Here is an 11808-nt window from a genome sequence, read left to right as displayed (position 1 = left end):
AGAGGAGGGGATGGAGATTCCTCTAAATAGAGACAGAGACTTATGAATATGTATCCCCAGAGCACTGCTTCACCGGATCCCCAGGACGACTCTCCAAGGGAGGATTTATTAACTCCCTTGCACAAATGAGGAGAAGAAAGCTCAAAGAGATCAGGAAATACACCCAAGATCACAGGACAAGTAAATTACAGAGCCCAGGTCTGTGTGCGTCCCAGCCCCCATCTCCTTCCCCAGCCCAGCTCTCCACTTTCAACAGGAGGAATGCTCTAAATCGCTAGATGCGCAGAGTCAGTTTTGCTCAGTTTAAAAACCAGAAATTAATTCTGTGCCCATGGGAATGCTCTCAGAGCGGAGATAATTCTGCACTATATCCTTGTGTATATTTTCAGTGCATCCCCAGTTCCACCTGGTTTGGAGCTATAAGTCAATCTTTCAGCCACTAAGCTAAATTCCCAGGGTGCTCTTAAGATACAGAAATTCCAGCAGTAAATAGCAAAGCTGTTAGAGCAGATTAAACTTGCCAAAGTGATTTGAGCCGAGCTGAGAAAAATGGACCCCCTTGAAATGATATGCTATCAGCCAACAGTAACATAACCCTGGAAACAAACCTTTTAGTTTACCGTTCAGCAAGCAGCACGCATGGTTAGGAAGGAGACTTGGCTAAAGTGTAGCAGCCACAGAGGGTGTGGAAAATGTGAGCTGTACTTCATTTACTTTTCATTTTTTTCTCTCTCTCTCTCTTTTCCTGATTAAATGATTGTGTGGGGAATTCCTTGATCTTGACATCTGAAATCTACAGAGTCTGTCTGGGAGGTGAGCAATGACAGTATAAGTGAAGAGTGTGATCAGAGAGAAGGTCAGAGTGTGATAAGGGAGTAACATGCAGACAGATGCAGGATGCAGGTGCGGGAAGACCACAGGCCCTGGGAGGTGCTTCCATCTTCATTTCGCTCCATTGCTCTTACAACAACTTAAAAATGGAAGACAAATGCTACGGAGACTTCATTTTTCTAAGGAGTTGATTCAGTTAAAAACAAACAAACAAAAAAAACCCAATGTGTGCTTACCCAGGTCAGCATTTTCCCTGTTGAGACAGGAGCGGCTGACGCTTACACAACCCACTCAACGCTTCTCAAGGCCCCTGCAGTTCCCACGGACAAACGCAAACAGTCCTGAGCAAATCCTGCACGCCCTGCTCCACTCTTGCCCCTTCTAGCTGCCTCTGTTTCTGAAGCCCAGGCACTAAGGCGACATTCTGGTAAGTGTCACCTCAGCTGGGGAGGAACACAGTACAGTGCTACAGCCGGGTGCCTGATTCAGTCACAAAACCATGCAGATGCTGGGGCAGTGCCCCGCTGCCAGGGCTACCTGTTGGTTTGTCTTTTCAGCTTGCATTTTGTGTCGTTGCCAGTCCTGCGTTTGAGAAGCACTGAGGGCACTTAGCATTTAAGTTTCCACAGTCTTCCGCCAGAAGCCCACCCCGTGGGTAGGCGCGGGGATTCAGGCAGGCTACTGCTTGCTGGGAACCACATTTTTCAGCCCGACTTATTCTCTCTTTTTCTCTCCTAGAGGTTCAAAAGCCCATTTTCGGTCTTTTCCTTGGAAAGGTGCTCCTAAAATCTGAAAGTATGCCACTTTAGGATGCAAGTAGATCTTTGTCCTGCCTGCCTGGTGATGGATTGCAGGGCACCGTTCCTGAGCCAGTGGCCTCAGTGAACACTGAATACTGCCTGAGTGTCCACGCTGCACAGGGAGAAGCCATGGTGGCAGCTGCAGAAGGAATGCCCGCCTGGACAGGTGAGGTGACCAATGCTGGGAAACATGCTTTCCGGTCCACTTGACTTCTTTACATCTTGCACTGAGACACATCCCTCCAATGGAAGCAGCAGTAGTGAACTGCTCTGTGGAATGATCGCCTTCCATGGAGTCTGAGGAATTCTTCTAGAAGATAAGGGGCTCTGGAATTCCAATTCCCATTGGTGCTACCCCATGGCTTCTCCCCATGCACGTCTGATACCACTCACTGGGCAATAGTTACTTGGCTTGTATTTCAGTCTGGAAAACAATTATCATACACAATAGGCTGCTCCTGGTGTCATTCACAGGCCCTTGGAGAGGAAATTCCTTGAGGTGTTATAAAGGGAGCTTCCATCGACAAATGGGTATTTCCGAAAGTGTGGGGAGAAGACCTGGTCCCCGGGCACCATTGTCAGCATCAGGTGAGTCGAGAGAAGGTGACACCTGCGGCAAAGTGTCCCAGCAACACACAGCAGGCAGGGACTGCACCTGCCTTGGCATTGGCTGCAAAGCTGAGGGACCCTAAACAGGTACAATTCCTGAGACTGTAAATAGAGTCAGCGACCTGGCAACTTCCCTCACCCCTCCCACCCCCCAGTCCGGGAAGACCGAGTCTCTCCAGATGCCCGGGTCAGCGTCTCCTCCTCCTAAAGGGTCTGGAGGATCCTGGGAGGGCAGGATGTGGGGATGTGAGCCTATCAGCCCCAGGAGCTGGGGCACAGCCTTGAGGTCAGCTTGCTGTAGGGCCTTGAGCCACTCACATAGCACCCTGGGCTGTAGGTTTGCCATCAGAAGAAGCACGAAGTCTTAGGGTCTTGCTGGTGTGACATTCTAGGATCCTAGGTGTTTGCTGTGTGTCAAAGGCATGCATCACAACAGGACAAATGTAGGACCAACCCTGCTGCAAGGAGGCACTTAACCCTCCACTTCTGGTGAGCTGTAAGGGAATTTCATTCCTAAAGCCTTAGAAGCAAACTTGTCTGTATTTCTGTTTGTTAAGTGCATTCTAAACCAATGGGCTGGCCAACGGGCATAAGAAGGCAATGGTGTCTCCCAAAATTCTAGACACAAGAGAAGGTTTTGGAACCAAGCGGGCAGCAGGACCCTTAGACCCAGTGGTCCCTTTGGAAGGATGCCAGCCTTCCTAATTCAAAGGAAACCCATGCAACAGACTGCTCTTTGTAAGCACCCATGTTACAGATAAATGCAGTGATCAGCCCAGGGCTTTGGGTGTCTGGATTTCAAACCAGATTCTTGCTTGCTGAATTCTGCCAGAGCTTGTTAATAACAGCTTGAAATAAACGACTTTCTCCCATTGTCACATTCAATACTTACCTTTGGAGAAAAGCAGGGGTCAGTTCTATCCAAAAGGAGGCTTGCTTAGAATAATCGGATATTTTACAAAGAGACATCCTTAAACTGCTCCCCTTAGAAAATGCTAAGGGACTTTAATGTGGAAATGCCACCTCACCCAGTGTGGCAAGAAAGCACTTGCCACAATCATCCCAACTAGCAGTTCCAAGTGACCTCAGCGTTTCCCCATGGAAAGAACAGTGGGCTTGCTGCACAATGCACTTTTCCTCACCTCACTTTGGGTTCCTGTTGATCATTTTTTTTTTCCTTGTATTTTGGAGACGAGACAGCCTGTTCCAAGTTCTGAGTCTGGGACGGTAGCAATTCTCCACGACCAAAACACTCTGCAGCTGCGTCCTTTGGAGCAGGGAACACGAGCTTCTTTGTTGACCCCTCTTTACCCCAGAGGCGTGTCTTCTCCGTTCAGTCCAGGATGTAGCCTGCCAGTCTTTGGTCAGGTCACAAATATGTGCAGCACACACCCAGGTCCTCCCTGTGACTGGCTGGTGTGGCCGCGTGCTCTCTGTCACCCCAGTGCCCTGGACCTCAGTATGCAGACAAGCAGCCATGACAAGCACAGAAATGCAGGCGCTGATGCCTCCTGTGGAAGCCCCCAGTGTTCCGGCAGCCCTCGTGTTAATTTAAGGAGTTAACTAACAATCTGGCATCATTGCTGGAAACTGGAGAAGGTGGGAGGAAAACCCTCGCTTAATTAAAAGCATATCTGCAAAAGGTCAGGCCTGGCAGGAGGATGACAAAGGCAGTCGGAATTTTAAAATCAAGTCATTCTCTCCTGCAAGATTCCTTCCAGATCGTGATGGATTCGGGATGCTGGGTTTTCTCTTCCAACAGAGCCTGCACAGCTGAGTCGGGGTGAGCCAAGTGTTAATTCCTTCGTTGTTTTCGGAGAAGCAGGACTTCTTCCCCCGAGGTGACTCATTCCAACCCCAGGTCAAGAAGGAGGTGACTCTCAGTAAGTGCCAGCTCTCATTCCCTCTGGAAACCTGGGGTGGCCATGGAAAGCACGTGGTGAGCTCTGTGGAGGCCACGTGCCTTTGAGATGCTATGCCTTGGGTCAAGAGGCTTCTTTAAGAAATCACCAAGACTGGAATCCTGTAGCAGCTGACGAAGTGGGGAAAGTGTGGGCTCAGAAAAGTGAATTTTTATTACTGACTTGATAGCCAGCTTCACCTTTTTGAGAAAAGAACTGTACACATTATTTGTAATTCCAGAAGACCTCCCCAGCGCCAATGGGGAAATTGCAGGAGGGCAGATTTGCAATGAGCTGAACTTTCCCACAGCAACACTATTCAGAGAGGAAGCAGCAGGCAGTGGGTCAACCTCTTCCTCCCCTGACATGCTGGGTGTGGGTATAGAAGCCCATCTCCTGAGGGTACTGAAGAGGGGTCCTTCCACAGGGCAGGGGAATGGGGCTAGGTTCATATCTGCCTATGAGTTCACATTCTTTGATTTTAGATCATCGCACGATCCTCTGCAGAAAATGTCTCTTCCTCAGAAGCCTGAAAACAATTGTTTTGTACAATTGTATACAAATCAATTGTTTTGTAGATTGTATATTTGTATTTTGTTACTTATTTGTGACATCCATTTATGAATGAGAATCCTTTTGTTAAAGCAAAAGCATTTGAGAGCCGGACGCGGTGGCTCAAGCCTGTAATCCCAGCACTTTGGGAGGCCGAGGCGGGTGGATCACGAGGTCAAGAGATCGAGACCATCCTGGTCAACTTGGTGAAACCCTGTCTCTACTAAAAATACTAAAAATTAGCTGGGCATGGCAGCGCGTGCCTGTAATCCCAGCTACTCAGGAGGCTGAGGCAGGACAATTGCTTGAATCCAGGAAGCGGAGGTTGCAGTGAGCCGAGATCGCGCCATTGCACTCCAGCCTGGGTAACAAGAGCAAAACTCCTCCAAAAAAATAAAAATAAAAAAGCATTTGAGTACTCTCTGCTGGTCTGAGAACTTCATATTTCTTCAGTGAATCATTATAATCTGAGTACGTGGACGGCGTCCTTGCTTCTGGCGCCAAGAAGTACAATCAACTGATGGAGAGTGTTTCTTAACTGAAAGTGGTGTTTCCAGTTGGCAAAACATAGATTATTTTTGCTATTAGAGAAATTGATTTCTTAAGAAGTGTGATTAATTATGTCTGCAAAACAGAAAATCCATCAAAGACAAAATGTTTTTCCCTTCAGAAAACACTTACAAATTCCTACAATGTCATTGACTAAATATGACTTTCTATTAATGGGCACCTTGTCTCCACAGATACATCTGGGCTCACTCTCCACGTTGTCTTCCCAAGGCTTTTGGGAGATTGATGATGGATGACAAAATCAGGACGGCACTCGGTGACTTTCTGCTGGTTCTAGAGAATCCAAATGAAAGTTCTACCCTGAACCTGCTCTGCGAAGGGGACCCACATGAGGAAAATGATAAAAGATAATTCCATTTCCACTGTGAAAGGAACCTTGCTAGATAGCCTGTTGGCCTTACCTTCCAAACAGATCCAGAATCCCAGCACTTTCCCCTCATTCCCTGCTAATTCCCCAGCCCAGGTAGGGCAATTTATTGCATGCCCAGCTCTGATGTATGTGCAACGGTGCTCCTAGGATTGTGGGTGGCACAGCCAGCCTGGGGTGGCCTCGTGATAACCAGTGATATGGTTTGGCTGTGTCCCCACCCAAATCTCCTCTTGAATTGTAATTCCCACAAACCCCACATGTCAGGGGAGGGACTCGGTCAGAGGTCATTGAATCATGGGGGTGGTTACTGCCATGCTGTTTTCATGATAGTGAGTGAGTTCTCAAGAGATCTGATGGTTTGATAAGGGACTTTTCTCCCGCTTCACTCTACACTTCTTGCTGCCGCCATGTGAAGAAGGATGTTTGCTTCCCCTTCCACCGTGATTGCAAGCTTCCTGAGGCCTCCCCGGCCCCATGGAAATGTGAGTCAAAAACCTCTTTCTTCTATAAATTACCCAGTCTTGGCATGAGGTGGGACTAATATGCTCAGTGTCCTCTACCTGCAGTATATTTTGTATTTTGTATATGTTTTACTGCTTATTTGTCACATCCATTTCTGAATGAAAATCCTTTCGCTGAAGCAAAAAAAATTGAACACTCTCTGCTGGTCTGAGAACTTCATTGCAGTTACCTCCCGGCCAGGCTACCGGAATCCACCTCCCCACCTTTCTGTTTATTCTAAACACAGCAGCCCGAGAGATCTTGTTGAAGCAGGCATCAGATCATAGGACTCCATGGCTCCAGTTCCCCCAAGAGCGTCTCATCTCAACCAGGGAAAAACCTAAAGTTCCCCAGTGGCTTCAGCTTCCCCCTCCCTCTCTGACCTCACAACTAACCCTCCCCTCTCACTCACCAGCTCAGCTGTGCTGGCTTTCTCTCTGTTTCTAGAAACTTACCAGATGTCGCTGGTCCCTCTGCTGGGAATTTTCTCCCAGATGAGCATGTTGACGGCGGGCTGTCTCGCCTTAAGTCTTTAATGCAAATGTCACTTTCTCAGAGGAACTCTTTCCAACCACTGTTGCTAACATTTCAGCTGCTGTTTTACATTCTACATCCCTCTCCCCTGCTTTAGGTTTCCCGTAAGACTTACTACTCCTGACGTACCATGTACCTGACCTATCTGTCCCTTTCTTGTCTGCCTGCCTCCCAAGAAAGTGACATTTCTGACGGCAGGAATAATTGTTTTGTTCAGTAGCTCCACGGCCTAGCACTGTGTCTTGCACATAGTAGATCTACAATGAATATTTTTAAATGAATACATGAATAGATGAATGGATGAATTTATGGACAGACGGATGGATAATGGATAAATGGTCGGATGGATGGATAGATGGATGGGTGGGTGGATGGATTGATGGGTGGGTGGATAGATGGGCAGATACATAAACAGACAGATGAATGGGTATATCCTTCCTTTAACCCAGAGAAACCACTATTGGCTGCCTAAACTCGAGAGTTCTGGGACCACCAGCAGAGATTCGGATTCAGTAGATTTGGAACAGGGCCTAGGAATATCATTATAATAGGCTCCCCAGGGTTCATTATATACAGTGAAGTTTGAGATCAAGGGATGACAGAGGTCTGCAAAAGGTTGGCTTGAACATCTGGCTGAATGATATGTGATGTGCACGTTAGACACTCAGGGAGCATTCTCTGGGAAGGACAGGATTTAAGGAGTAGTGACAATGGCCTTACTTTGTTTGAAGAGCATGTCATCTGTCATATGTCTTCCTTCAAGCTTTCACAAACTGTTTACACTATGACCCAAATTCCACCTGGAAAATGCATCGGTAGAGCATGTACTGTGGCCTCCTCTGTCCTCAGCAGCAGAGGTCATTTGTCTCCTCACTGCCTTGCTGGGAAAGTGATGGGAACTTGGAGCAGCAGAGACTTCTCATCACACATCAGGCACCTATCACCTGCTGTCATAATCAAACCTCACATTCAGCCAGCACCTTGCACGCTCTGAGCTCACCACGTGTCTTTGCACTGCCTTTTCAGGAGTCACTTCATCCTGTTCCCTGGCAGTTCCTTTTGACCCAGAAGACGCTAGCTCCATGTTCCACAGTATTTCGTGCATGCCTGTCTCCTAGCCTTGCCAATACAATGTCAGTAAGAATCTGTGCACAAAGAGGTCCGGTCATCTTTCATTGCCAGGGCCTGAAATGAGTGGTCATTCAGTAAATGTTTGCAGGCAGGAAAGAAGGAAGTGTGGGGAAGGAAGGAGGAAGAGAAACCATAACAGAGTGAAGCCACAGCAGTTTAGCAGAGTAAGACACAAGGCACTGTCCAGATACAGCAGCTCACGCCTGTAATTCCAACATTTGGGGAGGTTGAGGCAGGAGGACCGCTTGAAGTCAGGAGTTTGAGACCAGCCTGAGCAACATAAAAGTAATTTTAAAATTTAAAAAAAAAAGACTACAAAAGCATTAATTTAACAAAGATGTGAAAAGCGAAACAGTGGCAGAGGATGGCAAGAAGAGTTGAGGCACAGCTGTTTAATGGAAGCTGCCAGCACCCCAGTAGCATCACCTTGGCACTCTAGTCATACACATGCCCATGGCTTGTGACCTTCAAACCCCTGTGCCTGCTGTGCAAAAGATTTCAATGGCGGTAGGGCCAGGCATGGCTGACCAAGCTGGGGACTTAATATCCCAGGGCTGCTCTCAACCATGATGGAAGGGAGTGAGTGCGTGAATACCCAGCTTCCCTTTCCCGCAGCAGAATGTAGCAGGATAAGCTCGAATATCCTCAGGGTCGGGCGACCTGCTTACAAGAACTCCCTGCCCTGGTTTTCCACCCTCCCCCCAACCTTTCCCGACTCACTTGGCATCGCTCTCTAGGATCACCTCTAAAATACATGACTTGCACTCACATCTTTGTTTTGGGGGCTGCTTCTGGGGGAGCCCAACCTAAGCCAGTCCCCAACTAGAATAAGTCAAATCACTTGCACGGATGGGAGACATGTTAGAAGCATTGTCTCTGAAGGCTCTGAAAATGGACAGAATTATTTAAAAACCTTGCCATGGACTGAAGAAAGCCTCAGATCTGGCACGATGGCTGCCCGGTTATAAAAATAGTTGAAAGTAATTGCATGCTCCCAACTGCCACCTTACCCCCATCTGGGTAATGCATCCCATTCACCACTCTGTGCTATGATTTCCTGGATCCTTATTTTCATCTTCTGACTCCTCGTCTGCTGTAGGAAAAGTTCCCATGTGCAGCTCAGAGCCTTTTTCTGTTCAACCAGCTCGCAAGCATCACCCACCCGGGAGAGCTGTGCAGGAGAATCAGGCTCTGTGCATCTACAGGGGAAAGCGACCCAAGCTGAAAAAAAATATTAAAAACTGAAAAGTACACAAAGTGGGGTACATTTTGCGTGTGTGGGCATGTATTACTTATTCAGTCTGAGTTTTTCCGTGAGAGTTACCGACACAAATGACCAATTACATAATGGCACTGTCCTGCTTCAAACTGATTTCTTGGCTCGAGGTAGGGAAGGCTGGCCCTGGGCTCCCCATTCTTCCTCTCACGGCGTGTGTCTTTGTGGGGTCACCACCTCCCCACGTCTGTGCTCCTCTCCAGAATGGCACCTCTCGAGAGCAGACACAGTGTCTTGCTCACCACCATCATCTCTACGACCCACCCAGTGTCCAGGGTCATTCCGGAGATGCTGGCTGCGTGAATACAGAGCGATGAATTCAGGACTTTTTGCTCCTTTGCTCTCTGTCCTTTAGGTGCCTGAAGACATGCACTTCCAGGAAATTCTTTTTCTAAGAATCTGCCTTTACAGAGATGCTTGCATTTTATAGGGATCATTGGGAGGAAAATAAAAGTTTACGTTCGCTCTTACACAGTCTGAGAATTTGTCTTTTCACCGAAGAGTTTAACACATTTGCTTTTCCATATTAACCCATTTCTTGGTCTTAATTCTGTCACTGTAATCTGTGGTGTTTATTTACGTTTCCCTCGTGCCTCCCATGTATTTCCTTTCCTACCTATCGGCAGGCAGTACTTGCTCTCTTTTTTGTTTATGATTTGTGCATTTTCTGCTTACTTCACTAACAACAGTAATGTTTAAGTTTGGTTTGTGTACATATTTTTTAAATCAACATTTGTGTAAACTGCATTTTTTAGCTTTCTCACATAGGAGGAAAGCATTGACATGTAGCACGTTATTGGGTTTTATTTTCTTTTGTTCTATCTCCCTCCCAAGCTACTGGAAAGTCACTGGGAATTTAACATGCAGATGGTTATCATTAAATTATTTTACATTACTCTTTATTGCTTTTTAGTTTTTTTGTTTTGTTTTGTTTTGTTTTGTTTTGTTTTGTTTGAGATGGAGTCTCACTCTTGTCACCCAGGCTAGAGTACAGTGGTGTGATCTCGGCTCACTGCAACCTCTGCCTCCCGGGTTCAAGCTATTCTCTTGCCTCAGCCTCCTGAGTAGCTGGGATAACAGGTGTGTGCCACCATGCCTGGCTAATTTTTGTACTTTTAGTAGAGATAGGGTTTCACCACATTGGCCAGGCCAGGCTGGTCTTGAACTCCTGATATCAGGTGATGCACTTGCCTCGGCCTCCCAAAGTGCTGGGATTACAGGCATGAATCACCGCCCCGGCCTCTTTTTAGTATTTTTTTGTTTTGTTTTTACTTTTGCATTGAGTTGTATGAACTTGTTATCAATGTTTACTCACTCCTTCATGTCCATTTCATGTGGTTTATTTTATGCCTATCTTCCCTGTGAATGCCTTCCACATTGTGATCATTGCTCAGTTCTGCTCAGTTCGCAGGAGATCTTTGCTGGCAACTTCCGCAGTGGGGCAAGGGGTACCTTTCAGTTCCTGAGATCATTGTGACTGTGGCCACAGGAGGGAACGAGACTTGGCAAGATTGGATGCTGGGGCCACAGGTGTCCCCTCAACACCTGGAAGCTGCTGGTCTACTGTGACTGATCTATCTTGCTGCAAGAGACGTGTAATGCCTGTTTGGTTTTATTTCGGCAGGTTGCCTGTATTTCTGGAATTTTGATATCTTCAGAAATATATCTAATGTATGCTTTTCTTCTTAAAATCCAAATAGGTTCACTTTTTTTTTTTCTGATTATAAAAGTAATAAATGCTCAGTTTTCTGGAGGAGCCAATCCACCATTGACTGCTTCGATTAGAAACAAAACAAAACTTACAAAGCAAGCTTCTCAGTTTATACTATTCCCTTTTCTCTAAAGAGTGTTCTCAGATCTCTTTGAGAATGTGAATTGCTTATTTCAGAGCTCTCTTGTGCTCCTGAGGCAGGCTGTCAGCATGGGGGAGGTATTTGTAAATACCTTCTTTAAAACCACAGATGCTATTCAGATAGCTGACGATTTCCAGTTCAATGGGTGTTCCAGCAGAGAGGCGTGTCAGTCCCTGAGCACTTGGCTGAGGATCTGGAGAGGCTCCTGATCCCTGGAGCCAGGTTCCTTTCAGAGTTGCCACAGAGTCTGTTCCCTGATCTGCCTGTGGGATGTAGCCCAATAGGCCACATTCCTTTTGGTCTTCAATTCACATGTAAACACTAACAATATATCATGTGACTGGCTAATTTTAAATGAGAAATGTTCTGTTACTTGCACATCTTTAAGGAAGATACCACACATTTCCACTCTTTATTCTCCTTCACGCTTACCCTGTTAAGAGGTAATACATCAACTGACTTCTTTGCATGGCGGAATTATGGGAAATACAAAATACAGGCATGTTTGCAAGACAGATATTTGAATGTAATATTTTATTATTCCTTCTAGGTCACTTGGAAAGGGTCCTGACCCACCCACCATGACAAGCAATTATTTTTCTGGACAGCTTCCTGATGTCCCCAAGGAGACAGAGAGTGTGGCAGCCAGTGAGGGAAAGCATGCCACAGGTCCCGCCTGCTAACCTGGCAGGAGGGTGCTCGCGACACCTAATTTATCAATGCTTGTTTTCCCTGCTGGAGTCGAGTACACAGGATCGCTCCGCCAATGGAGAAGGAGAAAGGGGAAGCCATTCTTCACCTTTTTCAGCAATGTATTTTTGTTTTGGTCAATTTCCCAAATAAATTATGGTCTTGTCTCATTGCCACATTGGTGGAATTC

At 46.7% G+C, this 11808-nt stretch overlaps 1 long non-coding RNA gene across 2 annotated transcripts; it reads left to right on the top strand.

The window, feature by feature from the left end:
- Positions 1-1139: 1139 nt before the first annotated feature.
- On the top strand, positions 1140-11787 carry LOC104652747 (uncharacterized). Of its 2 annotated transcripts, XR_012517588.1 has the most exons (6): positions 1140-1258; positions 1570-1797; positions 2106-2219; positions 4003-4123; positions 5437-6115; positions 11479-11787. It is a non-coding gene; the product is annotated as an uncharacterized LOC104652747 (long non-coding RNA). The 2 variants fall into 2 exon arrangements; XR_746031.3 differs by lacking the exon at positions 11479-11787 and having other exon boundaries at positions 5437-6529.
- The last annotated feature ends 21 nt before the right edge of the window (positions 11788-11808 follow it).

This window comes from Saimiri boliviensis, chromosome 5 (genome assembly GCF_048565385.1).
Source record: "Saimiri boliviensis isolate mSaiBol1 chromosome 5, mSaiBol1.pri, whole genome shotgun sequence".
Lineage (NCBI taxonomy): Eukaryota > Metazoa > Chordata > Mammalia > Primates > Cebidae > Saimiri > Saimiri boliviensis.
Note: the sequence above shows the minus strand (reverse complement) of the source record. Positions and strands in the feature narration are given on the sequence as shown.